Source organism: Cynocephalus volans, chromosome X, assembly GCF_027409185.1.
Source record: "Cynocephalus volans isolate mCynVol1 chromosome X, mCynVol1.pri, whole genome shotgun sequence".
Classification (NCBI taxonomy): Eukaryota; Metazoa; Chordata; class Mammalia; order Dermoptera; family Cynocephalidae; genus Cynocephalus; species Cynocephalus volans.
This window is the reverse complement of record NC_084478.1, coordinates 51,517,970-51,545,734: the sequence shown is the minus strand read 5'-3', so window position 1 is coordinate 51,545,734 and position 27,765 is coordinate 51,517,970. Positions and strand designations below refer to the sequence as shown.

General features: G+C 38.5%; 1 protein-coding gene across 1 annotated transcript in view; it reads right to left on the bottom strand.

The window, feature by feature from the left end:
- PRRG1 (proline rich and Gla domain 1) overlaps positions 1 to 16,035 on the bottom strand; it is a 97,319-nt gene extending 81,284 nt beyond the window's left edge. Inside the window, exon 1 of the mRNA XM_063083319.1 lies at positions 15,945 to 16,035. The gene's annotated coding sequence lies outside the window, so the exon portion shown is untranslated. The remainder of the gene's footprint in view (positions 1 to 15,944) is intronic.
- Positions 16,036 to 27,765: the final 11,730 nt, after the last annotated feature.

Genomic DNA, 27,765 nt, shown 5'->3' with positions numbered 1-27,765 from the left:
CACATTCCTGCTTACAAGCAGGCTGCTTCTCACCCAGAGTTCTTCAGCCTGAATCCTTTCCATTTAACAATATGGGAAACAAAGAGAAAAAGCAGATATATAGGTGGGGTAGTAGGCAAGGGAGAAGTTGTTTTAGACACTGTAGTCATGTATATATCCCTGGATCTTCAAGGAAAAATTCTGACTGGATACAGATGTGGGAATTTTCAGTGTATAGAATGAAAGTCATGGGAATTGATGGCATTATCCAGGGAATAGGCAGAAGTCAAAGAAGGAGTTTTATGGAGTGAAGGAGCGAGGCATCAAGTAAGATGAAACAGGTAAACAACAGCCTTCTCTTGGAAGTAGAGTTCATCATACGACATCACATACACCTTGAAGGATCCAAAAGAAAAAGCATCCATTAAAACCAATCTTTAGGGCTGGCCCATGGCTCACTCGGGAGAGTGTGGTGCTGATAACACCAAGGCCATGGGTTCCGATCCCATATAGGGATGGCCGGTTTGCTCACTTCAGAGAATGTGGTGCTGACTACACCAAGTCAAGGGTTAAGATCCCCTTACCGGTCATCTTTATAAAAAAAAAAAAAAAAAAAAAAAAAAGATCCCCTTACCAGTCAAATATTAAAAATAAATAAATAAATAAATAAATAAAAACCAATCTTTTTCTTCACCAGAAGACTAGATCTATGACTCAAATACTTCTGTTCATCACCATCTGTTTTAATAGAAAGGTACAGTGGATAATATCATTAATTCAACAATATTTGACTAGATAATCTCATCAATTCAACAGTTTTAAGCACCTGCCACATGCCTGCCACTGTGTTAAGCACAGGGAAATTACCCTCTCTGACTAATTTACATAGTTTCCTCTCATTTATTCATTTAACATTCATTAAGCACTGACCATAATGCTAGATGCTTGAAATACATACATAATAAGTGTTCAATATACGTTTTCTCTTCCTAAACACAGAGTTTACTCTGTGTTTACTGTGTGAAACTGCGAATGAGAAGAGACAGCCTGAAAGCATAACTTACGCAACGGGACCTCTTTAAAAAAGCTCCAAGTTTTAGTGTCAAAGAAAACTGGATTGGAATTCCAGTTTTACTATACGCCCTCAATGTGACCTTGGGCATTTAAACTCTTTGAACTGCAGTATCCCCACTATAAAGTGGGGATAAATTTCATATATCCTACAAGGTAATAAAAATAATGAAAATTAAGTATCTGCTACAACATAGAGGTATTATTGTTGGTATTATTTTTGCTAAGGAAGATAATCCATGACCAGGAGTTGCTTGAGAGATGAGAAAAAAAAATTATTTGGACAATCCTTTGAATAATGAACTATCACTACACTCTTGTGAAGGACAGGGCTGTCAAGAGTGAGTTTGAGTTCCAAAGGAAAAAACAAAAAATCCCATTCTACACAGAATTTGTCCCAGGCCCCTTCCTGGTCTACTGAGAGCTCTGATATCCTTTTCCTGTTGTCAGCCTGGCTGAAGTAGACTAGGGCCCACTCACTCTAGTGGCAAGGATTCTAGGGATATTAAGCATCCTGATTCCTGGTATTAGGAACCAGGAACAGATCAAGTACACAAAGACAATATAAATGCTCTGACCCCTGGCTAATGGGGCTGAGATTCTAGCAGGGAACTATATCCAGTTAAAAGGTTAAGAAGTGACATGCAAATGAGGGACTCAAACAGAAAACAAGAAGAAAGGTTAGGCACATACAACCTTTGAGACAGTGAACAGTTCAGTCTGTAAGGGTGAGTGGGGCTTTCGGGGAGCAATGTGAAGTGTGGCGCCTGCAGGTTAGAGGCTTTCAGTACCTGTGAATGGGTAGATTTGGGTTAAAGACGGGCAACAAATGACTAGAGAGACCAGGAAAAAGGATATAACTATAGTGTTAGGAAAGAAGTAATGTACCATGAACTAAGAATGGGCAGTAAGAATGGACTATTCAAAACTTCGCAGGGCCGAGCCCATGGTGCACTCGGGAGAGTGCGGCCCTGGGAGCGCGGCGACGCTCCCGCGGTGGGTTCGGATCCCATATGGGAATGGCCGGTGCACTCACTGGCTGAGTGCCGGTCACAAAAAAAAAGACAAAAAAAACAAACAAACAAACAAACAAAAAAAAAAACTTCGCAAAGGTTGATTCTATAAACTGGGTGAACGTTCATAGTTTAGAGAATAAAATATAAAGAAAATACTAATCATAAGTATTAATATCTATCATTTCCATTTTAAGTTGATGAAAGTTTAAGTTTAAAATTCAAAGAACACATTTATTTTTAAAATATAGTTCGTACTTAATGCAACAAAAACATTTTTATTTTCAGACTGACAGCTTAGCTTATGAACCTAAAGAAATTTATTTTTTTACTTCTATAATAATATTTTCTTTAAAAATCTAAGGGAAAAATGAGTAAGATACTGAAGCAAGACAAAATTACATAGGAAAGTAAATATATCCTTGCCAAAATAATTATTCTCGTCCCACAAATAATACTAATACAGGAAAAGAAACTTGAAATATATTACACTAACTTTTTTTGCAGTGACAGCAAATTTTAAAACTAGGCTTATGTTTCTGACTTTTTCTGTTTTCTCCCTGAAGCAAACACGTCAGAGAGGATTACTGTGGCAAGTTACACATACAGTTTTTTTTTTTTTTTTTTACAAAATTGGAATGCGTAACATTAGAAACCAATCCAAAAAAGACCAGACACACTGGAGATAGATTGGAGGAAAATCACAGAACATAAAGTGATTTACATAACAAGGTTTTGCCACTGAAAAAGGAGGTGTTTCGTTAACTAGGACTCCAGAAAATAACACACATCTTCGAAGATACACTTTTGAAAGAAAGGAAGAAACAGAACACAGGGAACTTACTCCAAGTCAGGGATTTAAAATGTAACACACTTTCCTAAAGAAATCCTAGGTTCTAAATTCTGAGGCACTGAAAAATGCTCCTGAGAGTTCAAATTGTTATTTTAATTCTAGTCTATTTAATTGCCAAGCTTTTCAAAAGATAAGTGCTATCAAAAGTCCACCATCACTATTTAAATGAGCTTGAAAATAACTATACCAATTATTACCACAGAATTTAGAAAAAGCAGAGCAACTATTGAGCATTTTTTTTTTTTTTTTTTAAAGATGACCGGTAAGGGGATCTCAACCCTTGGCTTGGTGTTGTCAGCACCACGCTCAGCCAGTGAGCAAACCAGTCATCCCTATATAGGATCCGAACCCGTGGCCTTGGTGTTATCAGCACCGCACTCTACCGAGTGAGCCACAGGCCGGCCTAACTACTAAGCATTTTTAAGAGCTGTGATTACTCCAGTCTGGTGACACTTTGATTTGCACTTCATGATGCCTAATAACATTCTTGAGAAGTATTTATGTTTCTGATTTACAAAAGGTAACGCTAGCACACACACCCCTTACATACCAAAGGTGTTGGATAAATGCTGAATTAAGGCTTGACATATATAAAGTTATTTCCTTCGGGGACTATAAAAGTCAACCTGTAATGACAATATTATTTCTACGGTCCCCAGAGTTTCAGAATAACCAAATCACTTTGCCAAGGAGGGTGTCTTCAAAGCCATGAATGGGGGGAAAAAATCAAAGCAAAAGACCGAGAGCTAATATTTCCTGTCAAAAGCCCTAAAACAAAGGTTTATATCTTGTCTGTTACTCCTATACCTACACAAGTGAATGCACACATGTTCACACAAGTGCACCAGTTTGTCCTTTTTAACTCTGCCCTAGCTCATAATAACCTGTATAGACTAAAGTTGGCAAAACCTTGCCTACCACTAAAAATGCAACGTGAGAAATGTTCCAGGACTATACCGCTAATATTTTACTCAAATTTTCAATTTACTATACTGATGGAAATATCAATTTTAATATGAAATAATTTGTTTTCTCCTAGCTTCCAATTCTGGAAAAAAATACTTGATCAAAAACTAAAGAACAGATTCCCACTCCTTTCCTCCTCCAGGTAAAAATCTATACAGTAAATTATCTGAGGTATTCTGAGCATATTAAGCAGTTGAAAACAAAATGGACTAAGGCTTTATTATCACCCCAAGCACTGTCTGTAAAAGTGAAACATCAGCATCACATGGGAGCTTGTTAGAAAAGCAGAATCTCAGGACCCACCCCAAATCTCCTGAATCTGAATCTGCATTTTAACAAGCTCCCCAGGGAATTCATGTGCACAACAATGTTTGAGAAGCATCAAAATAATGGTTGTATCTCACAAGTGTAACGTTGAGCAAAAGAAGTATGTATATATGCATGTTTCCATTTATATAAAGATCAAAACAGGCAAAATTAATTAATATTTGGAAATTATTATGTGGCAAAAGTTTTTAAAAAAAGCAAACTTCCAGTTTCCAGCTTGGCATATATATATGAAATGAATGATAGCAATGATACAAGGGACAGGAAGTAGGAATTAGGAATATTTTATTACAAGGTACTTTCACTACCTGTGAAGGGGTATAGTGTTATTTGACAGTGGACTTGAATTAGCTGTAAATGTATATTGTAAATGCTAGAGAAATCATTGAAAAAGAAAAGGGAAAAACAAAACATAACAAAACAAAAAAACATAGTTGATATACTAAAAAAGGACAGAAAATGGAAAATGATCAATTAAAGCCACAAAAAGCAGAGAAAGTGTGGAAAAAAAAATAGGAACAAGGAATAAGGAGAACAAATAGAAAACAGTAACTAATATGGTAGATATTAATCCAACTGTATCAATAATCACTTTAATCATCAATGGTATAAGTACACCAATTAAAAGAGAGATTTTCAGAGTGGGTTAGAAAACAAAACCCAACTCTATGTTGTCTATAAGAAACACATTTTAATTATAAAGACACATATACATTAAAGGTAAAGGGATAGTGAAATATATAGCATGCTGCTAACACTAATCAAAAGAAAGCAAGATTAGCTATATTAATTTCAGAGTAGACTTTAGAGCAAAAAAATTATCACACATAAGGAGGGGCATCACATAATGATAAAGGGGTCAATAATGCTAGAAGAAGACATAACAATCCTTAATATGTATATACCAAACAAGATTCAAAATACATGAGCAAAAACTGATAAAACTATGAGGAGAAACAGATGACATGAACAACCTCCCCCCCCCAAAATCACATGATGATATCAACAGATGCATAAATAGCATTTGACAAAATCCAACACTGATTCATGATAAAAACTCTCAGCAAACTAGAAATAGAGAACTTCCTCAATTTAATAAAGAACATCTATAAAAAACCCTACAGCTAACATACTTAATGGTGAGAAATTTGAAAGTGCTTCAAGATCAGAAACAAAGCAAAATGTCCCCTCTCACCCCTTTTCAACATACTAGAAACCCTACCTAATATGATAAGACAAGGAAAGAAATAAAAGGTATACAGATTGGGAAGGAAGAAATATAACTGTTCACAGATGACATGATTGTCTATGTAGAAAATCCCAAACTCCTGGAACAAATGTGATTATAGCAAGATTACAGGATACAAGGTTAATAAAAAAAAAAAAAAATTCTATCACTTTCCCATATATCAGCAATGAACAAGTGGAATTTGAAATTAAAAACATATTACCATTTATATTAGTATCCCCCCACACCAAAATTAAACACTTAGGTGTAAATCCAACAAAACATGTACAAGATATCTATGAGGAAAATTACAAAACTCTGACGAAAGAAATCAAAGGACTAAATACATGGAAAGATATTCCATGTTCATGGATAGAAAGTCTCAGTAGTCTCAAAATGTCAGTTCTTTCCAACTTAATCTACAAATTCAATGCAATCCAAACCAAAATCCCAGAAAGATATTTTGTGGATATCAAAAAATTGATTCTAAAAATTATATGAAGAGGCAAAAGACACAGAATAGCAAACACAATATTATACAAGAAAAAAATCAGTAGACCGACACTATCCAACTTCAAGACTTAATAGAAAACTGCAATAATAAAGACAGTGTGGTACTGACAAAAGAAGAGACAAGTAGATCAATGTTAACAGAGTAAAGAATCCAGAAATAGATCCACATAAATATACGTTCAACTGATCTTTGACAAAGGAGCAAAGGCAAGAAATACAATGAAGAAAATAGTCTTTTTTTTTTTTTTAACAAATGTTGCTGGAACAACTGGACATCACATGCGAAAAAAAAAAATGAATCTAGATACAGATCTTACACACTTCATAAAAATTAACTCAAAATGGATCATAGACCTAGATGTAAAATAAGAAATTATAAAACTCATAGAATATAACATACGAGAAATCTAGATGACCTTGGGTATGGTGATGACTTTTTAGTCACAAAACCAAAGTCATGATCCATGAAATAAAAAATTGATAAGGTGGACTTTATTAAAATTAAAAACTTTTACTCTTTGAAAGACACTGTCAAGAGAATGAAGAGTCAAGCCACACACTGTGAGAAAATATTTGCAAAAAATTTATCAGATATAGAACTATTATCCAAAATATACAAACAACTCCTAAAACTCAGCAATGAGAAAACAGCCGATCTGATTTTAAAACAAACAAAAGATCTGAATAGAAACCTCACCAAAGATATATGGATGGCAAGTAAACATATGGAAAGATGCTCAACATATGTCATTAGGGAATTGTAAGTTAAAACAACCATGAGATAGTACTATACAGCTATTAAAATGGCCAAAATACAGAACACTAACACCACCAAATGCCAGCGAGGATGTGGAACAATAGGAACTCTCATTCACTGCTGCTGGGAATGTAAAGTGGTACAACCACTGTGGAAGACAGTTTGTCAGTTTCTTACAAAACTAAACATACTCTTAACCATACAATCCAGCAATTGCACTACTTGGTATTTACTCAAAGGAGCTGAAAACTTATGTGCACACAAAATAACTGCACACAGATGTTTACAAAAGCTGTATTCATAATTGCCAAAACTTGAAAGCAACCAAGATGTTTTCTTTAGTAGGTAAGTGGGTAAGTAAACTGTAGTACATGGAGACAATGGAATATTATTCAGCACTAGAAAGAAATAAGCTATCAAGCTATGAAAAGACATGGAGGAAACTCAAATACATATTACTGAGTGAAAGAAAACAATCTGAAAAGGCAATATACTATATGATTCCAACTATATAGCATTATGAAAAAGGGAAAACTATGGAGACATTACAATGATCAGTGATTGCCAGGGGATGGGGAAGAGAGGGATAAATATGCAGCACACAGAAGATTTTTAGGGTGGTGAAACTATTTTTATATGATACTACAATGGTAGATAGAAGTCATTATACATTTGTCCAAACCAACGGAATGTACAACACCAATAGTGAACCCTAGTGTAGACAATGAAATTTAGGTGATAATGATAATGTCAGTGTAGGTTCATTAGTTGTAACAAATGTACCACAGTGGTACAGGATGTCCTGACAGTGCAGGAGGGTATAGTATATGTGTGTGTAGGTGTGTGTGGAAAGGAGATATATAGGAACTCTCCATACTTTCTGCCTAATTTTGCTGTGAAGCTAAAGCTGCTCTAAAAAATAAAGTTTGCTAATTTTTTAAAAAAAGCAAAAAATGACCTCTTTTCTTCACTTATAATTATTTGATCCATTCCTAGAGTTTCCTCCTCACCCATACCTATCCCCTGAATTCTACCTGGATATGTCATCTCAAACCCAACATGGCCAGTACTTAATTTTTGATCTTCCCTCTCAGAAACTTTCTCCTTCTGCAATCTTCCATATCTCATTAATTGGTTACTCCATCCTTCCAGTTGCTTAGTTGAAAATCTGTGGCATCATTCCTGAGTCTCACTTTCTGCTACATTCCATTTCCAAATCATCAAGAAATCTGATCACTTATTATCACCTCCAGCATTACACTATCTCCATCCAAGCTAGAATTACCTCTCTTCTAACTGGTCTCTCGTCTGTTCTAGCTCCCTTTACAATCTATTTTCCACACAGTATCCTGATGTGCTCTTGTAAAATTGATATTAGATAGGCTCTGCTCTCTCTCTCCTTCCACCATCTTGCAATGTGAGACCCCTGGGTCACTGTCACCACCACCAAGACCCTCACCAGATGTGTTCCCTGGACTTTGGACTTCCTAGCCTTGGAAACTACCCCTGGGTAACTATCGCCACCACCAGATGGACTTTGGACTTCCCAACCTCAGAAACTGAATGAGCCCAGAGGTGTGAGCTAGGCCTGGCCTGTGCTCCTGCTCTAGAAGGCAGAATAGACAGCCCCCAGCATCACTCTCTCCCACAAATCAACTGATTTACAACTATAAAAACATAACATCAAGTGTGTATGGAACAGGGAGATGTCCAGCGGGGGAGGCAGAAGCTCCGCGGAGACCACATGCCCTGCGGGGCCGCCACCGCATGATCCAACAGATAGGCTTCACTGCTGCCACCTGGCTCCATTCCCAGCCCGGCCCAATGCGCACGGAGCGGGGAGATGTCCAGCAGGGGAGGTGGAGGCTCCGCAGAAACCACACACCCTATGGGGCTGCCACTGTTTGATGCAGCAGGTAGGCTTCACCACCGCCACCCAGCTCCATTCCCAGCCCAGCCAAGTGTGCACAGAGCAGTGTGACGTCCGACAGGGGCGGCGGGAGGCCCTGGAGACCACACCGCCGCCACACGACAAGCAGCCCGGGACTGTGTGCGCAGAGCAGGGAAACATCCAGCGAGGGAGGCAGAAGCTCCGCAGAGACCACACCACTGCCGCATGGTCAAGCACTCCGGCCCAGTGCATACGGGGCAGAGAGACGACCAGCAAGGGAGGTGGAAGCTCCGTAGAGACCACACACCCTGTGGGGGGCCACCACCGTGCGATCCAGCAGCAGATAGGCTTCACCGCCACCACCCAGCTCCATCCCAAGCCCGGCCCAGTGCACATGGAGCAGGGAGATGTCCATCAAGGAAAGGGGAAGCTCTGCAGAGGCCACACACTCTGTGGTGCCTCCATGCATCCCAGCAGCCTGGCCCAGTGCACGTGAAACATGGAGACATCCAGCAGGGGAGGTGGAAGCTCGGCAGAGACCACACACCCTGAGGTACCGCCCTGTGACCCAGCAGCCCAGCCAAGTCCAAGCTGACCAGAGAGGTGGCTCCCTGGAGAGGCCCAAGACCCAAGGCAAACACACACACAAGGCAGTAGTGGCCAACTGAGCAGTCACTCAGGTAGCCATACCAAATTGGCAATCCCAGCAACATCTTACTCAGACAATAGTGTCAAACCTGTGGACTGTGAAACCCCCTGCAACAATGAATAAACATCAAAGAAAAGATACCAGAAATACGAAAAATCAAGAAAGTACACCACTAAAGGGAAATAACTCTCCTGATCTAGATCCTATAGAACAAGAAGCACTTGAAATGTCTGACAAGGAATTTTGAGTGATAATTCTAAGGAAACTGAATGAGATACAACAAAACTCAGCTAGACAACATGATGAAACGAGGAAAAGTATACAGGACCTGAAAGAAGAAATGTACAAGGAAATCAATGCCCTGAAAAAATGTAGCAGAGTTTGCCAAACTGAAGAATGCATTCAGCGAAATAAAAAACACAATGGAAAGTTTAACCAGCAGGCTTGCGGAAGTTGAAGAGAGAACCGCGGAACTCGAAGATGGGCTCTTTGAAATAACAGAGGCAGACAAAAAAAGAAAAAGAAAAAAGAATCAAAGGCATTGAAGAAAATCTGACAGAGATATCAAACAACCTTAAGTGCTCAAATATCCGAGTCATGGGTATTCCACAAGAGAAGGAAAAAGTAGATTGCACTGAAAACGTATTCAACAAAATAGTGGCAGAAAACTTCCCAGGTATAGCAAAAATCACAGATCTTCAGATCCAGGAAGCTCAACGATCTCCAAACGTATTCAACCCGAAAAGGTCTTCTCCAAGACATGTTAGAGTCAAACTGGCAAAACTCAAAGACAAAGAGAGAATCTTAAAAGCTGCAACAGAGAAGTGTCAAATCACTTATAAGGGAGCCCCAATCAGACTAACATCAGACTTTTCATCACAAACCCTAAAAACCAGAAAGGAATGGGATGATATATTCAAAATACTAAAAGACAAAGATTGCCAGCCAAGAATACTCTACCCGGCAAAGCTATACTTCCAAAATGAATGGCAAATAGTATATTTCTCAGACAAACAAAAACTGCGGGAGTTCACCACCACTCTTCCAAGAAATTCTCAAGGGAGTACTGGGTTTGACTCCTGAAAAATAACTACCATTGCCATAAAAATCCAAGAAAAATCAAAACCCACTAGTATAATAAAAACAGCATTCGTGAAGAGAAAACAAACAAACAAAAAGGCTATCTACAACCCAAGGAACCAACAAACACAGAAAACAAACAGTAAATCAGAAAGAAAGGTACAAAAGACACCTAAGACAACCAAACAATAATCAATAAAATGCTAGGAATAAATCAACACTTTTCAATAACAACTCTTAATGTAAAAGGCTTAAATTCCCCAGTCAAAAGACACAGACTGGCTGACTGGATTAAAAAGGAGGACCCAACTATATGCTGCCTTCAAGAGACCCACCTCACCCATAAAGACTCACATAGACTATGACTGAAAGGATGGAAAAAGATTTACCATGCAAACAGAAATGAAAAATGAGCTGGAGTAGCTATTCGTATATCTGATGAAATAGACATTAAACTAAAAACCATAAAAAGAGATAATGGGGCCACTACATATTGATAAAAGGATTGATCCATCAAGAAGACATAACAATCATAAATATATATGCACCCAATGTCGGAGTGGCCAGATTTGTAAAGCAAACTCTATTAGATGTAAAGAAGGAAATAGACACTAATACCATAATAGCAGGGGATGTGAACACCCCACTGTCAATATTGGACAAATCATCTAGGCAAAGAATCAACAGAGAAACACAAGATCTAAACAAAACTCTAGACCAACTGGACTTGGCAGATATCTACAGAACATTCCATCCAGCAACCTCAGAATATTCATTCTTCTCATCAGCACATGGATCATTCTCCAGGATAGATCACATATTAGGTCACAAATCAAGTCTCAACAAATTAAAAAAAATTGGAATTATCCCATGTATTTTCTCAGACCACAATGGATTAAAACTAGAAATCAATAATAAACAAAATTCTGGAAACTATACAAACACATGGAAATTAAACAGCATTCTACTTAATGACATATGGGTCCAAGAAGAAATCAAGCAGGAAATCAAAAAATTTATTGAAACTAATGAAAATAATGATACATCATACCAAAACCTGTGGGATACTGCAAAAGCAGTATTAAGGGGGAAATTTATTGCATTAAACGCTCACTTCAGAAGAATGGAAAGATGGCAAGTGAACAACCTAACACTTCACCTTAAAGAACTAGAAAAACAAGAACAATCCAAACCTAGAGTTAGCAGACGGAAAGAAATCATTAAGATCAGAGCAGAACTTAATGAAATTGAAACCCCCAAAACAATAGAAAAGATCAATGAATCAAAAAGTTGGTTTTTTGAAAAGATAAATAAAATTGACAAACCATTAGCATGGCTAACAAAAAAAGGAAGAGAGAAGATTCAAATAACAAAAATTAGAAATGAAAAAGGTGATATTACAACTGATTCATCTGAAATACAAGGAATCATTCAAGACTTCTATAAACAACTACACGCCAACAAATTTGAAAATCTGGAGGAAATGGATAAATTTCTGGACACACACAAGCTCCCAAAACTGAGCCATGAAGACGTAGAAAATCTGAACAAACCAATAACAATAAAGGAGATTGAAGCTGTTATCAGATTGAAGCTCCCAACAAAGAAAAGCCCAGGACCAGATGGATTCACAGCAGAGTTTTACCAAACATTCAAAGAGGAATTGACACCACATTCTGACCACCATTGCTCAAAGAACTATTTCTTAACTAGGGTGCATATCCAAATCTTTTGAAATTTTTCCATGCCCAGATTCCACACCCTGAAATTCTGATTTGGTGGGTTTATATTGTGGAGAGGGGCGCTAAACATATGTTGTTAGCTGAAACAGCTCCCTAGGAGAGACTGATGCACACACCAGATTAAGAACCATTACCTGAAATACCTGCAATATGTTTTTCTGGTCATAATGATAATATTCCACCAACTGAGGAGTATAATTAAATCAACACTCTGCACCTGACACACACCAAAACAAAAAGAAAACCTCCTAGTCATCAAATCCAAGCATCTTCTCTTAGTCCTGTCCTTTCCACACTTTACAGGATATCTGACACTACCAGCTTTAAGCATACTCCACTCTTAACTTCCATAAATCTTTAGTCTTTTGGTCTCCTCTCCATTCTTCCCACCAACTTATCTGAATTCCATCTAGATAAGTGCCACTCAGAGTTTTCCCAGGACCAGCAGGATCACAACCATTTGGAAACTTGTTAGAAATGGAAATTCTCAGGCCCTATCTCACACATCAGAAACCCTGGGGGTGGAGCCCAGAAAGATGTGCATTCTTGTTAACACTGTGCATGCTGAAGTTTGAGAACCATTGTGCTAGGCAACCTGTCGGAGATATATGGGAGGAATCTACAAATACAGAACTGGAGCTTGAAGAGGGTGGGAGATATGAATATATCCACATTTTTAAGTTAATTGCTACTGAAATGATGGACGCTCACAAGAAACAACAAATACAAATAACAATAGCTACTACTGTTAGAGCATGAGTATGTACTAGACATTATAATAAGCTGATCTCACTTATCAGGTGAGTATTATAATTACCATTTCGACAGAGAGAAAACCGATGCTCAGAGAGAGAAGTTTAACATCTTGTCTTGCCTCCAATTTCCATGTCCTTGTCTGCCATATTACTGTCTTCTACATACAGTGAAAAAGAAAGAGAGTTTTGGACAGAACCCTAAAAAGAAGACTTAGCAGAGGTGACTGAGGTTGAACAAAGAATTAGAAGAAAAAATAGAAATATGAGGAGGAAATCTAGGTGAGGAAAGTCTTAAAAAGGAAGGTATAATCACAATGGTTAGGTGCGGAATATTTTTTCAGTAAGGAGATCTATAGATCACAGAGGATATAAAACTTTTTTTAAAAGTTTTATGAATTCTACTCTCATCCTGAGTCTCAAGTTTTATTCATAAAAACCAAGCACTAACTTGAAGTGTTTTTTTTTGGGGGGGGGGAGTGGAGGGAACAACAGTTAATGTCATAAAAAAAAGAAAAGTGGTTTTACACTTAGGTGGATAGGGGAGAAATCAAGTGCGGGATGAAAAAGAGGCTACTAATGGCCAGGATAGGTTCTTTGCTTTGCAGGCACAGAAACCTGGACTAACCAAGTAGCCAATCCTTACTCATTTTTAATCTAAAGAATCAATTCCATTATTTTATAAAGTGAGTGATCATTTGTTTTTGATATTTTTTCCAATGGGTAAATCCATTCAGAAAATGAGAGGTGGGGATGGGACTGAACAGATTGAGTGAATCTGATAAGGAGCAGGGGGAACATAACTCCTGTTATAAACCAGAGGAGACTGGAAGGCCACTGATGCCAGTGGAGTTAAGAGAAACGTCAAAGACAGTTGGCAGAAATGGTCAGAGAAAGCCTATCAGGGAATACTATAAGTGAAGAGACCCATTAGCTGAAGGCTCAAACCACCTTAATATTTAGAATATAACACAACTGATTAGGTTACAGCTTTCTTTAGTTACATTAGCCTTCAGAGGATACCATCTGACAAGCTTCATACATCTGTAGGACTTCCTAAATTCCAGCAGCACTTGATTTGTGTCTTTCCACAAGTGGTTGTCTGTTACATGTTGGCTCCTCACTAGTTTCAGTATCAGAAGTTGGCGTTTATAAAAAACTTGGCCTTTTTTTAATCCCTACTTCCCTTTATCTGCAGAGTTTTTGCACCTCTTTTAGAAGGATAAATAATGACTAATATGAGAACATATTTCTGTACTTATTCCTTATCCATATTTCAAATAATGCTGCTCAAATATTAAATACAATTTCAGCATTCTGAATTTCTTTTATTATTGTATAAACTTTATGCAATATGAATTACCATCTTTCTAATGCATTTTTAAACATCTAACTGTAAGTTAGTTTATTAGGCACTTACAACATGCCAGGCAGCCCTAGGTATTGGGGTAACACAAAAGTCTGAGGTTCTTGTAGCAAGACAGAAATAAGGTCAGTGATATCAATTTCACAGAAAAGCGTGATTAATTCATTCAGTGGGAGTTAGCAAATTTTTCCAAGAAATGAATTGGGAGGCATCCCTAACACTTCCTAACCGCCCCCCCCCCCCAATTTGGTAATGTTAGCAGCATAAAACTTAAAATGACAGGAAAATAAAGAAAAGAAATAGTAAAATAATGAAAAAGCATGACGAAATCCTGTTCACTTCATGCTTGGGGGGTAGGGGGGATTGTGTCTTTAAACATACTTCAGATCTGAAAGTAAATGTTTATAAAACAGGATTCACAATCAAGGGAAAGGGGTGGAGGAAGAGGAAGTTCAGTTTGTTTTGCTGTATTAAGTTAAAACAAATGAGTAAAAATATTAACATCTATGATTAGGAACACATATAATATCTTTCATAAAAGATGCTAAGTTTGAAAACAAAAGCCCATGGAACCTTATCCAATATTACAATATTTTCCCTAATGTTCTGTTTTCCTAATATCATTTTTAAAGATTCTAAAATGAGTCTGCCCAAGAACTTGGCAGTACGCACATTCACACACCCAATAATACACTCTTGAATGAAACAATACCACTTACTCTGACTTGTGCACCTCACATTCCTCAGTCTGGCTTTATATTGTGACTATCAAAAGGCAATAATTTAGCTCTAAGTTTTGTCACTCCGCCTTTTCACTCTTTCATTCAATTATTTCCTCTCAAATTCCATCAGTTTCACTTTTCTGCCAAAGGGACTCGTAGAAAATACGTGAACAGCAGAACCACAAAACCAATGGTTGCAGCCAGAGTCCTAACACACACACAAATTTCCAGTCATATCACTCCTGGGGCTGTTCCTACCACTGATCAAAATCAGCGGACCAGGAAGAAGGAAAAAGCTAAAGCAGGAAGGTTGTTCCCTTCTTTTCAACCCCTCCCCCCCCACACATCGCCCCCCCCCCTCCCTGCCCCCAGAGACATACCGCGACCTCGCACGCAACCCCCCACCCGCCCCCGCGGTCACCCGCCCCCACGGTCACCCGCTACTGCCCACAAAACAGTTGTAGCCTTTGTTAAAATGTCCACGAGCACAATTGACCAGAAGAGGGACACATTCTCCTGCGCGGGGTAAAGGAAAGTCAAACGAACGCCACGCCCTGCTTAGCAGTAGCCCAAGCCGACAGCCCACCTACCCCAAATCCTCTCTCCTAAGACGGGGCACTTTCATGGCAACTCTGCACCCCGAGAAGGAAGTGCGGGGGGAAGGGATGAGCTCGGACTCGGTGCCGCTCAGGGGCACCAAGTGGGGGGACTGCACTTGAAGCTGGGACACCCTCCAGCACCCTTGGCGAGCCTCCTGGTCCTGCCAAGCTCGTGTGCGGAATTCCAGCTTCTAGACTCCCTTCCTTCAATTTTTCTCATGTATACCCTCACCCACTCCCGCCACCACGTACTCCTCTCCCCACGCGGCCCAGTCCGGACAGCCTCAGGCAGCGCCGCCACCAACGCTGCTGCCGCCGCACGTCTGGCCAGTTTTTCCTCACGAGACTGAAGTCACCCCAACACACAATCCCTTCTGGGACGCTCGGCTGGGACCACGTTCCCGGGTTACTAGCCTTACGTTGCCGCCACACTCACCGCGCGTCCAGCTCCGCTACTCCGCGCTCTTTGAGCCTCACGAAGCGCCTGCGCGCTCCCGCTCCTAGCGTAGCTGGAGCCTGGAGTCAGGAGCGAAAGGGAAAGGCGATGGGAAGCGGCAGGGACCGGGCTGGGGCGGGGTTAGGAGAAAAGAGGCGGGGCCAGGCGGGGTGGGAAATGGAGGAGCGTAGTCTCCGCTGCCTCCGCCGGAAAGACCAAAAGCTCAGGGCAGGCAGCTGGAGCTCTCCACGTTTGGCGTCTCCGTTGAGGCTCTTCAGTGCGCTCTCACACTCTCCCTCGAGAAAGCCCGGGTTGGCGCGGGGCCAAACAACCAGCCCTTGGGGCTGCCACGTCTCCCCTTGATCCACCCCGAGTCTCTCCGTCATCCTTTCTTTCTGCATGCCTATCTCACCACACATTTTTTTCCCCCCTAGTCACTTCTCATTGCGCACAGTCCTCAGCCCTCGTGAAATGAGGGGCACGTAGATTTCTTTCTTATCTTCAGACCGCCTGTGCAGGGCATCCTACTTCGCGCACCTCTTTGCTGTGTGCTACCCCAGATAGTGGTTGGTGACTATCCAACCATTGCCTGCTGTTACACCTCAGGAAATTGCCCTTTCCCTAAGGACAAACTCTCTTGCTGCTGTTTCTGGACAATATTTGGTGACAACAATCTGCTTTTTCTTAAAGAGTCTTGAACAAACCTACCTAAATATCTTAGGAAGAAGAGCATGGGTTGTCAAATAAGATCTGTCTTTGACCCTGTTTTTTAGGTAGCTACCTTAGAATTTGAACCTTAGAATTCTAAAACCCCCGCTTAGAAACGTAAGGCTGTTGCTGTTGTGAAGGCTTTGACCCAGTAGTCGGAGTTTTTCTGGCATTTAGCATTTTAAGAAGCCTAACTTGATTATTATTCCATGCTGCACGCGTGCTTAGTTTTAAGTTCTGTGTTTTTCTGTTTAGAATCTGGTCAGAGGTGACATTTCACATGCTTTCAGATCAGCTATCAAAATAAATACACACCTGAGTGAATCCAAAATGAATTGGGCTGTGGGCCTGCATTTCCCCTTCTTTTTACTTTAGTTATGATAAAATTAAGAAATATTTGGTTTATTAAGAATAAAAGAACTGTCACAGAGCCACACCAGTAGTTCTTCCCAGCAAGTGTATTGACTGTGATGGAACGTTTCACAGGAAAGTCTAGTAATTGACCTTAAAGATCTGAATGCCCTGAAATTCTCCCCATAAATCTTTGTGGTTCTTCCTTTTGTGTATTTTACATAGCAGATTTTCTTGAACTCATTTCTATCTTGCATTTGGCAAATAAGCATAGAGGGATTGTAGGGAGGGCTAATTTCAGAAAGGTATATTGGTGAATGAAGACACGGATTCTGTAGGATGAACAAATCTGCAAGCACCTAGAAGCAGGACCTTATCCTATTCATTTCACAAGTAAAATGTTTTACATACAGAAGATGCTTAAAACACTGGGTTAATAAAGGAAATTTTTGCACTCTTAATAGATGTTGTATATGCATTTTCTTAAACTTTTCATTTGATTGCTCGGTTTCTTTTTCTTTTTCCTGTTTTTTTTTTTTTTTTTTTTTTTTTTTGGCCTGAATTTGTTAGAATATTTTGGGCAGAGTGGGAAAAAAAAAATGAAATAGTTTAGGCAAAAAAAAAAAAAAATGAAGTTATTGTGTAACCCACTGTGAAAGGGTAAGTCTATGATTGGCCTTAGGAATAACTGGAGCCAGGGACTGGAATGCTTTAAATCGCAGCTGAGATTCTTAATCCCACCCCTCTCAGACAGTGTCACTTTCAGAAACCCCCAAAGTCACGTTCTGCACGCTTGGAACCATGGCCTCTGAAAAATTGTGGACTCATACCTACCAAGTTACTACCAGACCGAAAATGTCTCTCTTTGCATCCCTTCCAGTTTTTAAAACCCCAGATAAAAAATCTGCTTGGGTAGGATTGAGTATCATAACCAATCCTGGAGAGAAAGTACATGTATGACAAGAATAGGACCCCCAGTAGAACCACATGTTTAGAGAAAAAAATAAAAATAAATAAAAATAAAAAAATTCTAAATGAAAATAAAGGGTTGGGAGAGATGCTGTCTTTAGAAGAAAACAAAGGTACTGAATAGACAAAAATATTCACTGGATAGACAAAGATATTCACAATGGAACATCTGTATTTAAGGAATACAGCCTTGGAATTATCTTTGACTTCTCTTTCTCAAGTACTCAAGTGTTAATGGATCTTCTTAAAAATGACTCTATTAGTTTTCTGTGGCTGCTATAAAAAAAATGCTGAAAACAGTGGCTTAAAACAACAGAGGTCAGAAGTCCGAAGAGTCACACTGGTGTCAGCAGAGTTGAATTCCTTTCTGAAGGCTCTTTGAGAATTTTTTTTTTTTTTTTTTGTCTTTCCACATTCCTAGAGGCCACCCACATTCCTTGGTTCATGGCCCCCTTCTACCTTTAAACACAGCAATGACAACACATTGACACACACTTTGGCCTACCTCCTCCACATTTATGGTGATTATATTGGACTCATCCAGATAATCTAAAATAATTTGCCTATTTGAAGGTTAGCTGCTTAGCGAATTTTTTTTTTTTTTTTTTTTGTCTTTTTCATGACCGGCACTCAGCCAGTGAGTGCACCAGCCATTCCCATATAGGATCCGAACCCGCGGCGGGAGCGTCGCTGCGCTCCCGGCTCCGCACTCTCCCGAGTGTGCCATGGGCTCAGCCCTGCTTAGCGAATTTAAGTCTACCTGTAACCTTAATTCCCCTTTGCCATATAACACATTTTCAAAGGTTCTAGATATTAGCACATGGGCATCCTTGAAGGAGCCATTATTATCCTTACTGTGGTCTTTATTTTCTTAAAAATAACAGAGCCTAAATAATTGGTTCTCAATCTGGGGCACTTGTAAAAAAAATACTAATTTCTGGATCCTACTCCCAGATATTATGATTTAATCGGCCCGAAGTCCCTTGGCTCCTCTAAACACAGACACAGACACAGACAGAGAGACACACACACACACACGCACAGGATGGAGCATCTCATCCATGCTGGGCCAATTAGAGAACTTCCCTGGGGATTTAGAATGGGTAGGTGTTGCTTTGCCCCCCACGGATTTGTCACCCCACTTCCCCTGGATGATAGAGATGAAAGGATTACTCAAAGTCCATCTCTTCTGAGCAGTGAGAGGCCCCGAAGTGGTTAATCTCCTGGAACCCTCAAGAGAGAGGGATCCCTTCCTTGGGAAATTAATGCCGAATTGGGGTTCTCTTCCTGCATTTATTTTCCAGACCAGGAAGTTACAGGAAGAGAACAAAGGTGGGGTTATAGTTTAACAATATAGGCTGGTAACTTTCAGTGAAACAAGCCAGATGACCTTCCAGTAAGGCAATTAAGTGGTCCTATCAACAACAGTTTGATCTTAGCAAACATTCCTTCCTATAGCAATTTCTCAGTATCTTTACATAACAATCAGTAACTAGTCTGTCTTTGAGCCAGCAACCTGCTGTGCCACAATCCTTATCTTGCAACAGAGACTTATACCCTGAGGGAAATTTCCAGTCCTCCGCAAGGTCAATATTTGAAACTGCAAGGCTTTGGAAAACCAGGCCCTGTGAAGTACATATACTTTATAGTATATTCCACAGGTAGGGGGAATTGGTAACACTGGGTGTCTGAAACTATAACATATCAATTTAGGAGCTGTAGCATCAAGGGAAGCAGTGAAAACAAATGTGGAGGGATGGAAGATAGGGGAAAGACAGAAAGAAAAATGTCTCTTATTTTACCAAAACTAGCTGAAGTTGGTTTCTCTTGCACAACCCACCCCCCAAATGTTCTAATTAATATAAAATGTGAGCTTAATTTTCCTCCAGTTACTTTTTTTTTTCTGATATGCTCCTGTTTAAGAAATAAAGCAGGTTTAAGAACCAAACTGTTAGAGCTGGTATTCCACATCTGTTTAATTCACCAGCATCTCATCTCCCAGTTATACCATATTCTTCCACTCCTCCTTTCTTTTAATAGTTACTCAAAGGCCCAGAAGGGGGCCTCATAAATTATCTCAGCCTAATCCTCATCCAATAGTCCAGTTTTCCGTAGACACACCAGTCCAGTTTTCTGCTTGACTGATGTAAAGTCAATGTTAATGACCTGCAAATCAAATCTCTAGCCCTAACCCCTCTCCTGATTTTCAGATCTATAGTTACAACTGGCTAATAGACCATTCCTCCTCAAAGTATAGGAAACAAAACTCATTCTTCCCCCAAATCTGCCTTTCATCCTGCATTTTCTTTCTTTGTTAACGAAACCACCATGCATCCCACCACACACATTAGAAGTGGTAAATCACTCATCAACAGTTTTTCTCTATTGTCAGTTGTCTATTCATTCTACCTTCTATGTGTTTCACATATTAATTCCTCTTTCCCTTCTCACTTCGGATTTATTATCAATCACATGAACTGCAACATGGCCTCCCAACTAGTTCCCCTGTCTTCAGTTTCTCCCAAATCCAATTCACCCTTTCTAATTCTGCCAGATATCTTTATAGACATAAATAAGATCAAGCCACTGTACTGCTTAAAAACATTTAATGACTCCCATCCACCTTAACATAAAATACAAACTCCATAAGCACAATCAAATCTTCTAACTATCTGTCTCTATCACCTTTGCAGACTCATCCCGCTTGGCATCATATATACCCTAAGCTACTATCTGTATTTGCCTTATCCTTTATGCTGTTAGAACTTTTCTTTTCTGTCTGGCAGACACGTTCTTATAGACCCAGCTCAAAAAACACCCACTATGTAAGGTCTTCCTGGCACCACTCCAGGCAAAGTAAATTAGTTATTGCTACTCCCCTTGCTATGCCAGTACTTGCATCCTCCTACTTCTTAAGGCTTATGCCTTAATGGATTTATGCCTGCATTTTCCTTTTCCCTGAGTGAGCTTTGAGTGGATAGATAGAAAACGTAGTTCTAGCATTGATCACAAAGCCTGGCATATACTAGGTTAGAAAAAAAAATCTTGTAAAAAAAAAGAAGGAACAAAGGGAAAGAAGGAGATCCCATGTCGTCTTCTGCTTATGACTTGCCAATTCTTATCTTAAATCCCTTGTGTTACTGATTATTTAACCAACTTCCAATCCAATAGTTTATACCCAATGCCTGTTTTTAAGAATTGGTTCAAACATTAATGTCCAGAAACAGTGGAAGAGTGCACATCCTGATTGAGTTCCTGCTCTAATAAATCTTTTCCTTTAAGACTTTTCATCACTTATGTGTTTAATCCATACTGATGATGTAATTTTAGCCTTTCCTGACTTTGTCATATTGCTCCACGTATTTACATTTTTGACTCCCATGTGGTTGGTGTAGGGGTCAAGGGAAGGCTTCCCCTTCAGCGCCCAAAGGTTCTCTGTTCTCTGAACAGGAAAAGAGGCATTACAAATTTATTTGATCATAGTTTTATGCAACATGGGAGCTTTCAGAATGAAGACCCAGAGAAATAGGGAAAGCTGTCCATGTTTATGCTTAGGTTCTATGAAGCGGGGACAGCCATGTAGAAATGTGATTGAGAAAAGTATGATCTAATGCTAATAGACTGAGTGGGGAACCCAAGAATGCCTATCTGTTCAAATTCTTTTTGGCCTCTCTGTGTAGCATTTCTTAATCCTGGTTATGGGGCAGGATTCTTTCTGGGGGCCTTATGACCTACAATCAGACAAGGTAGGCCAGAGAATTCCTTCATGGCCAGCTCCAAGACAGGTAGGGGGAGAGGGGGGAGAAGATTAGAGTCTAATTTTCAGTCTTTATGGCTGGCTTTGGGGAGAAGGGGTTCTGGTATCTATGACCTGCCTTGGGAAAGAGGGATTCTAGTTTCTATGGCTTGTCTCAGGGGAGAATGAGGCTGAGAGACAGGAAGGCAGGAAGGGAGAAGAAAACTTTGTTTTTAAAGCTGATTCTGAGGACTTCACTTTGGGGCTCTGCTTTCTGAGCCCCAAGATCTCACTAAACATTCATGTAGCAAGATAAATTATATGATGGGCCATAAAACCAGGGTCATTAAATTTTAAAGGATTGAAATCATACAGAGCATGTGCTCTAACTATAATAAAATTAAATTAGAAATCCACACCAGTATGATATCTAAAAAAACAATCTATAAATTTGGAAATTAAATACAGTCATCCCTCGATATCCATGGGAAATCGGTGCCAAGACCTCACTCGGATACCAAAATCCGTGGATGTTCAAGTCGCTGATATAAAATGGCATGGCATTTGCATATAACCTATGCATATCCTCCCATATACTTTAAATCATCTCTAAGTTTCTTATAACACCTCATACAATGTGAATGCTATTTAAATACTTGTTATTAAAGTATTGTTTAGGGAATAATGACAAGAAAAAAGCTTGTACATGTCCAGTAAAGATGCAATTATTTTCCCCAAATATTTTCAATCCACATGGTTGGTTGAATCCATAGATTCAGACAGATACAGAGAGCCAATTGTACCAGAAAAATCAATTATGGTTTATATACTAAAACAAAATTACAAAATGAAATTTAAAACAATTTGATTTACAAAAGCATCAGAAACTATAAGATGGTTAGAAATAAATTGAACAAAATATATGCAAGACCACTTTATTATAAACTACAAAACACTGCTGAGAGAAATTCATCAGGACTTAAATGGAAAGATGCATCATGTACTCTCATTCCTTCCTGCCAGTCTCTCTAACCTTCTTCTTAACAAATGAATAAATATATTACAGCTAATATTTGTTGAGCACCTGTATGCCAGATATGGTGCTATGTTCTTTACATTATTTCATGTAATCATCACTTATATGCATAATTGTTTGGTTCCATTATGATCCCCATTTTGCAGTGGAGCCAAGGCTGGGAAAGGGTAAATGCTGTGCCCAAGGTTCTAGATTAGAACCTAGTAAGTATTTGGTCCCACGTCTGAGAGTTTAAGAGTATTCACCAGTCTCACCTTAATATATGGTGGAGCTGGAACTACAATCCAAGCCTTCTGACGCCTCACTTTGTGCTCTTGCCTCTTAACCAACAGTATTCCTTTTAATGCTAAAAGTTATGATTCTTAATCTAAGACATTTGAGTGAATCCCGAATTTATTTAGTCAAACAAACATTCAGCTTTCAGAACAGAAAAACAAATAGAGGCAACATTTAGTAAATTTCTATTTGCTCTCTACTTAGTCTGAATGGTTGTCTGCCATTCTGTCTTCAGCTCTAATTTATCTTTAATTTCATCATAATCTGAGTGGATTTTCCTAAATGTATTAGTGCTGAGAGAAGAGGGCCAGAGTCTTTTTTTTAATCCCTGGAAAGAAGCCCAACAGAGCCTGACCCTATTAAACATTTTTTTTTTTTTTAAAGATGACTGGTAAGGGGATCTTAACCCTTGACTTGGTGTTGTCAGCACCATGCTCACCCAGTGAGCAAACCGTCCATCCCTGTATGGGATCCGAATCCGCGGCCTTGGTGTTATCAAGCACCACACTCTCCCGAGTGAGCCACAGGCCGGCCCTTATTAAACATTTTTGAATGCTATTTTCTTCCTTTATAATTATCTTCCCTTTTGCTCAACAGCTGTAGACTTTGGGGTATTTTTCCCCTATCAGATCCCCAAAGTGAGGAAACATTTTGTCCCCAGTACAGTTATTACAAATTTCCAATACAGAGAATTTAAGAAAAGCCCAATTCTTTTTTTTTTAAATATATACATGTGGAGTACAACGTTGATTTTTGATAATTGTGTAGAATGTGTGGTGGTTAGATCAGTGTAGTTAGCTTATTCATCATTACAATACATAATCATTCTTGGTGTTCATTGACCAATCCCTCATTAGCCCCCCTCCCTCTCCCCCCTCCCCCTCCTCTCCCCTTTTCCACCTCTAGTTTTCTAAAAGTTCAACCTATTACTGTGATTGTTGTTTCTTTCTTTCTTAATTACTAAAACATTGAGAAGATTTTATCAGAAGTCAACCTGACATTCTACTGTCCTTTTCACTTCAGCCCTTTATTGTCTAACCAGAAGTAGCTATTCTGATCCCCAAGGAGTAAAAGGAATCTATTTATTTTGTCAGGAGGTAGTGATGCATTTCCCTAATTCCTGGTTGGTAGGCACCTCTTGGTGACCCAAGAAAATACAACAGGCTAGGTCTTAGGATATTCTAACACCACTTACTCCAACATAATTCTGTAAGGTAAGATAACAACAGAGATGCAACAGCATTGAAATGTTTGAAAGCAGATACAAAGGAAATCCTCCTGCACCAGCTACAGTAGGTAATCTTAGCTTGAGAGGACCCTTATATAAGATGAGTGGTGCATTGAGACAGAAAAGCAGATTCAGAGTGGGACAGAATGTCATGAGACACAAGCAGATTGTTTTAGACTCTTAATTTTTAAAACATTATATATATGGCCTCTTTTTTTAGCATTCATATCTATTCATGGCTTGCTGTATGATTAGCTGCCTATTGCTGCTGTGACAAATTACAACAAACATAGCTACTTGAAACAATATATTTATTCTCTTACAGTTCTTAATGTCAGAACTGTCTAAAATCCAAAAAAAGTTTAAAATCAAGATATTGACACAGTTGTGTTCCTTCTAAAGGCTTCAGCAGGGAATCTATTTCCGTGCCTTTTCCAACTGCTGGAGGCTACCTGTATTCCTTGGCTAATGGTCCCCTTTGTCTCCTTCCTCACATCACTCCACCTTTTTGTTTTCATTGTCATATTTCCACTTCTATTGCCAAATCTAACTCCTCTCTCTTATGAGAATCCTTGTGATTACATTTAAGGCCCACTTGAATAATTCAGGATAATCTTCCTATTGCAAGATCCTTGACTTAATCACATCTGAGAAGTCCCTTTTACCATGTTAGATGATATATTCACAGGTTTGAGGGATTAGCCCATATGTACCTTTGGTAGTCATTATTCAGCCTACCACACTTGGCATAATTAGAGGCTAAAGACTTAATTTCCAAAAGTAAACTGAAAAACTAATGAGGTTGATGATTTAAGCAGGGATGCCTAGAATGTCTAAATTGTGAGAAATTAAACAATAATCTCTTTTGAAAGCATTTTAAGAACTTTGATAATAGAGATTTTCAGATTGAGTATGTGAACTTGTAGCATACATGGCCCGTTTCTTTTTAAAGTAGTATCTATTTAAAACTTAACAAAAAATCCTTACTCCCATCTGCCTTCCCTCTTTCCCCTCTTTGCTCTTATCTTCTCACTCATTTTGTTCCTTTCCTTCTCTTAGTTATGCTCCCCTATAAATTATCTAATGATTCTATGTAAGTTTTGAGTTTTTACAATAATTTCTTATTCAGTTTTGAACTCAATAATAAACAAAATCAAGTATGAATGTGCATTTTTCTCTGTTATCAATTCTAAATGGAACAGGAGTACTTATTTGAAATAAGATACTAGACATACATATAAGTATATACTCAAACTAAATATAAACAGAATATTTTATTTTTTTTGCATTCAGTGGAAACTGCCAGATTGCTCTTTTCCCAACTTGGACCATAAAATTATATTAATTAGTTTTACCTCTGACTCTTTTTGGCTACTCTGAAGTGCCACAGGGCTCTTAGGGCTAATGTTATTCGCTTTGAGGGTGACATCATTTTTTCTATATTGGAGGCTAGTGAGCTATCTTCAGGCTAGCAGGAACTAGCAAAATGTATTTTTCTTGACTTAAAGGAGTTTTCTTGTGGTTTATTCGTTTTCTTTTCTTTAAAAAAATTTTAAAACTATACCTTGTTAGCATTTTTACTGTTTCAATTGTATAATTGCTTTATGCTCTTCTAACGTCAATGTCTCAAATCTCCTACTCTTTCTACTTAACATCTCCTCAGCTAACCAGGTGTTCATAGTTTGTAGTGAATTTTTTCTCTATCCATCTACAATCATCATTAAGTTTTCAATGCAAAAGTTTTTAAAATTTTAAACAGTGATTGAATGATGAGACTATGAGTTATTTTTATTTTTCTTTAGATTTCTGGGAATATTTTTCACATACATATGATATAAATTCTATAGTAGAAAATATTATATACTATACTTAAAATAGTAAAACTTCTTTTGTGAAAATTATCTATTGTAGAAGAGAGTTGGTTCTTTCAGAAAAGTTTTTGATAATTTATGCACATTCTGTGTTGTGTATATTTTTAGTTTCTCTACTTCTCTCTCTCTCTGTATGTGTATAAGGAGTTAAAAATAAGCTAAATATATTAAGCACTTACTAAATAAAATTGAGAAAAGAGTTTAAATTATATAGTTACAACAAAACAAAGAAACCCACCAGAAAAATCTCTACGAAAGGTCAGCTAAGTTTCTTAGTTTAAAAAATTTAAACCAATCTTGACAATAAAACAATACATGCATAGTAAGTACAAAATCTAATTGAGAGAATACGTTTAAAGGGAGAAGTAGTAATCGGTGGAGAACCTTGCAGGCTTTGGAGTTTCTGAATGGATTACATGTAGGCTTTTCCCACATGCTAGTACAGAAAGCCCCAAGAAAGGTCAAAGCTCATCCCACCAGCCTTTCTAGGAAAAAGGCCGATCAATGTGAAGACAGCCCCAGCTGCACCAACCCTCAGTGGCTTGTCCCCAGAGCTCCTACCCTCCATAGAGGCTGAGATTACCTTGTTTTATATAGTAACCACAGATACCATATCTCTTATTATACAACAACCACACAGTCGATATTGCTGTAATATAGAGAAGAGTGCTAGAAAAACTACTGAGAAGGAGCAGAAATTACATCTTCTAAAACACTAGAAATCCTCAAAATAGTATTCTATCTATAAATGAGGACACTGCTCTTCATTCCTTTGCTCCTTTTTGAACAACTCCAAAAATACTTTTCTGAGATAATTTTGGTTCTATCAATATTCTTGGTGGTGCTATGCGAAAAGTAATATTATGCAACTGGAAAGAAAGCAATATCTCTCCCTTATTGAGAAATGAGTAGTAAAAATTATGTCTTTTTTTTTTTTTTTTCTGCTAGGCTTGATTAAAAGAAAAGTGTGATATACACAACGGGATGTGTTCACCATACCATCTTCTTTTCCTGGACATGTAGAAGGACAATATCCCTTACCTACTTTGCAAATAAATTGGGACCATTTCACTGAGTTCTAGCCAATGGGAAGTAGAAAGAAGTGGCATTCCATTTCCAGGTCCAGCTATAAAAAGCCTGTGTGCAACTCTTTAGCTCTCTCTTCCCCTGTAGCAAAGGTTACACGGCCACATGTTTATATGGGCAACATCACAAGATGATTGGAAGTTGAATCCTTAAGTCACCAAATGGAGGCAATCCCCTGCCAACCTACATCAGACTTTGAGAGGAAAAAATGTGTACTGAGGTCCAATGTCTTCTATCTATAATGACTTAGAATCAAAGTCACAGTCTTTTTATTAACTTTTCACCTATGGCTTCTGTAAAGTCACCTATTCCTCCTTCATTGATAATATGAATTACCAAGTAATTATCTCTCTATTTACTTCCTATTTTATTTTATGGTCGTTTGAAAATTTTATTTTTCTATTTTAAATAGCTTATAGAAAGGCTATTGGCTATTTTTTTTTGGTAGGCTCACCTAAGTAGCTAGATTGATTACTTAATTATTTTATAATAATATATCCCACTAGCAAAAACACCATAGAAACTCTTACAGTCACAAAGTTTATTTTATGGTTGTAATA